This window comes from Equus przewalskii, chromosome 18 (assembly GCF_037783145.1).
Source record: "Equus przewalskii isolate Varuska chromosome 18, EquPr2, whole genome shotgun sequence".
Taxonomy (NCBI): domain Eukaryota; kingdom Metazoa; phylum Chordata; class Mammalia; order Perissodactyla; family Equidae; genus Equus; species Equus przewalskii.
In genome coordinates, this window is record NC_091848.1 from 47,019,129 (window position 1) to 47,023,648 (window position 4,520).

The window sequence follows — 4,520 nt, forward strand, 5'->3', positions numbered from 1 at the left end:
AGCTTTGTTCTTTTTTTAAATTGAGACACCTTTGGTTATTCAGGGTCTTTTGTGGTTCCATAAAAGTTTTAAGGTTATTTGTTCCAGTTCTGTGAAGAATGCCATTGTTATTTTGATAGAGATTGCATTTAATCTGAGGATTACTTTGGGTATATGGACATGTCAACAATATTGATTCTTCCAATCTATGAGCATGGTATATCTCTCCATTTATTTGTGTCATTTTTAATTTTTTCATCAATGTCTCATAGTTTTCAGAGTACAGGTCTTTCACTTCTTCGGTTAGGTTTATCCCTAAGTATTTTGTTCTTTTTTTTTTTTTTTTTTTCTCATTAAACTTTGTTTTAATGGGTCTCAAAATTCTGTGACAGATTTTTGGTCAAGTTGTTTCCATTAAAAAGTACTGATTTTAAAAACTAATAACTTAAAACTGCCACACAAAAAACCAAATGGTCCACAAAACATTCTCCTTTCCTTCTGAAGGTTTTACGATGCATTGTTATCATTAACCAGTCTTTTACTATTAAACTTAAATGGCCAATTAAGACAAACAGTTGTGAGACCGTTCCACCACTGATTAAGACTGGGGTGGCAGGTATTGGGGATACTATTCATTTAGCCTTCTGAGCCTTCTGGGCAGACTTGGTGACCTTGCCAGCTCCAGCTGCTTTCTTGTCCACTGCTTTGATGACACCCACAGCAACCGTCTGTCTCATGTCACGAACAGCAAAACGGCCCAGAGGAGGATAGTCAGAAAAGCTCTCAACACACATGGGCTTGCCAGGAACCATATCAACGATGGCAGCATCACCAGATTTCAAGAATTTGGGGCCATCTTCCAGCTTCTTTCCAGAACGACGATCAATCTTCTCCTTCAGCTCAGCAAACTTGCAAGCAATGTGAGCTGTGTGACAATCCAGCACAGGTGCATACCCAGCACTGATTTGGCCTGGATGGTTCAGGATAATCACCTGAGCTATGAAGCCAGCTGCTTCCATTGGTGGATCATTTTTGCTGTCACCAGCCACATTGCCACGGCGAACATCTTTGACGGACACGTTCTTGACATTGAAGCCCACGTTGTCCCCAGGAAGAGCTTCGCTCAAAGCTTCATGATGCATTTCAACAGACTTTACTTCAGTTGTAACATTGACTGGAGCAAAGGTGACCACCATGCCAGGTTTCAAAACACCAGTCTCCACTCGGCCCACAGGGACAGTACCGATACCACCAATTTTGTAGACGTCCTGGAGGGGCAGACGCAAGGGCTTATCAGTTGGACGAGTTGGTGGCAGGATGCAATCCAGAGCTTCAAGCAGTGTAGTTCCACTGGCATTGCCATCTTTACGGGTGACTTTCCATCCCTTGAACCAAGGCATATTAGCACTTGGCTCCAGCATGTTGTCACCATTCCAACCAGAAATTGGCACAAATGCAACTGTGTCTGGGTTGTAACCAATTTTCTTAATGTTGGTGCTGACTTCCTTAACGATTTCCTCATATCTCTTCTGGCTGTAAGGTGGCTCAGTGGAATCCATTTTGTTAACACCAACAATTAGTTGTTTCACACCCAGTGTGTAAGCCAGAAGGGCATGCTCACGGGTCTGCCCATTCTTGGAGATACCTGCTTCAAATTCACCAACACCAGCAGCGACAATGAGGACAGCACAGTCAGCCTGAGACGTGCCTGTAATCATGTTTTTGATGAAGTCTCTGTGTCCGGGGGCATCAATGATGGTCACATAATACTTGCTGGTCTCGAATTTCCACAGGGAGATATCAATGGTGATACCACGCTCACGTTCAGCTTTCAGTTTATCCAAGACCCAGGCATACTTGAAGGAGCCCTTTCCCATCTCAGCAGCCTCCTTCTCGAATTTCTCGATGGTTCTTTTGTCGATCCCACCGCACTTGTAGATCAGGTGGCCAGTCGTGGTGGACTTGCCCGAATCGACGTGTCCAATGACGACGATGTTGATATGAGTCTTTTCCTTCCCCATTTTGGCTTAGATTTTGCGGTGGTTTTCACGACACCTGTGTTCTGGCGGCAAACCCGTTGCGAAAAAGGGTAAGTATTTTGTTCTTTTTGTTGAAATTGTAAATGAGATTGTTTTCTTAAATTTCTCTTTCTGATAGTTCACTATTAGCGTATAGATTTTTGTGTATTCATTTTGTATCTTGCAACTTTACTGAATTCTTTTACTAGTTATAACAGTTTTTTTGGTGAAGTCTTTAGGGTTTTTAAATATAATGTCATCTGCAAATAGTGACAGTTTTACTTCTCCCTTTTTGATTTGGATGCCTTTTATTTCTTTTTCTTATCTATTTGCTGTGGTTAGAACCTCCAATATTGTGTTGAACAAAAGAGGTCAGAGTGGGCATCATTGTGTCATTCCTGATCTTAGAGGAAAAGCTTTCAGTTGTTCACCCTTGAGTATGATAGCTGTGGCTTTGTCATACATCGCCTTTATTATGTTGAAGTATGTTCCCCCTATTGCCATTTTGTTGGGAGCTTATGTCATAAATGGATGTTGAATTTTGTCAAATGGCTTTTCTGCAAGTATTGAGAGGATCATATGATTTTCATCCCTCATTTTGTTAATGTGGTATATCACATTGATTTATTTGCAGATGTTGAATCATCCTCACATGCCTGGAATAAATCCCATTTGATCATGGTTTATGACCTTTTAATATATTGTTGAATTTGTTTTGCTAACATTTTGTTGAAGATTTTTGCATCTATGCTCACCAGAGATATTGGCCTGTAAATTTTGTTTGTAGCATCTCTGTCTGCTTTTAGTATCAGAGTAATGCTGGCCTTGTAAAATGAGTTTTGAAGCCTTTCTTTCCCTTCAATTTTTAAAAATATTTTAAACAGAATAGGTATTACATTTTTTTGAAAGTTTGATAGAATTCACCAGTGAAGCTGGACTTATGTTTTTTGCGAGTTTTTTGATTACTGATTCAATCTCATTACTAGTAATCAATCTCTTCAGATTTTCCATTTCTTAATGACTCACTGTTGGAAGAGTATGTGTTTCTAGGAATTTATCCATTTTTTTCTAGGTTGTCCAATTTGATGGAACATGATTGTTCATAGTAGTCAGTTATGATCCTTTGTATTTTTGTGGCACCAGTTTCAATTTCTCCTTTTTCATTTTTGATTTTATTTATTTGGGCTCTCTCTTTTTTTCTTCTGAGTCTAACTAAAAGTTTGTCAAATTTATTTATCTTTTCAAAGAACCAGCTCTTCATTTCATTGATCTTTTCTGTTAGTTTTTCAGTCTCTCCATTTCATTTAGTTCCAGTCTGATCTTTATTATTTTCTTCCTTTTACTAACTTTGGGCTTCATTTGTTCTTCTTTTTCTAGTTCCTTTAGGTATAAAGTTAGATTGCTTATTTGAGATTTTTCTTGTTTTTTCAGGTAGGCCTGTATCACTATGAACTTCCCTCTTAGAACTGCTTTTGCTGTGTCCTGTAGATTTTAGAATGCTGTGTTTCTATTTTCATTTGTCTCAAGGTATTTTTTTTTATTTCTCCTTTGATTTCTTCCTTAACCTGTTGGTTGTTTAGTAGCATGTTGTCTAGCTTCCATGTATTTATGTCTTTTCTATTTTTATTCTTGTAATTGATTTCTAGTTTTCTACCATTGTGATTAGAAAGATGTTTGAGGGGGCCAGCCCTGTAGCTGAGTGCTGAAGTTCACATGCTCTACTTCAGCAGCCCAGGGTTTCACCAGTTCAGATCCTGGGCACAGACCTAGCACCACTCATCAAGCCAGGTTGAGGTGGCATCCCACATAGTAGAACCACAAGGACTTACAACGAGGGTATACAACTATGTACTCGGGGTCTTTGGAGAGAAGAAAAACAGAAAAAAAATGACTGGCAATAGATGTTAGCTCAGGGACAATTAAAAAAAAGATGTTTGATATAATTTCAGTCTTCTTAAAATCTATTGTGACTTGTTTTGTGGGCTGACATGTGATGTATCCTGGAGACTGTTCCATGTGTACTTGAAAAGAATGTGTTATTCTACTCCTTTGGATTGAATGTTCTATATATGTGTCTATTAAGTGCACCTAGTCTAATGTGTCATTTAAGGCTGTTTCCTTATTGATTTTCTGTCTGGATCTATCCATTGATATAAGTGTGATATTAAAATCCTCTGCTATTACTGTATTGCTGTCAATGTCTCTCTTCATGTCTATAAATATTTGCTTTATATATTTAGGTTCTTATATGTCATATGCATAAATATTTACACATTGTATCTTCTTGTTGGATTATCGTTATGTAACACCTTTGTCTCTTGTTGCAGTCTTTGTTTTAAAGTCTATTTTGTTGGATATAAGTCTATTTAGTTGGATATAAGTATTGCTACCCCAGCTTTCTTTTCTTTTCCATTTGCATGGAATATCTTTTTCCATCCCTTCATTTTCAGTCTGTGTGTGTCTTTAGATCTGAAGTGAATCTTTTGCAGGCAGCATTTACATGGTCTTGTTTTATAGCCACCC

General features: G+C 38.2%; 1 pseudogene across 1 annotated transcript; it reads right to left on the bottom strand.

Moving 5' to 3' along the window:
* Positions 1-301: 301 nt before the first annotated feature.
* Positions 302-2,067, bottom strand: LOC103557614 (elongation factor 1-alpha 1 pseudogene; annotated as a pseudogene). The gene has a single exon (XR_011529194.1). The product of XR_011529194.1 is annotated as an elongation factor 1-alpha 1 pseudogene (transcript).
* Between the last annotated feature and the right edge of the window lie 2,453 nt (positions 2,068-4,520).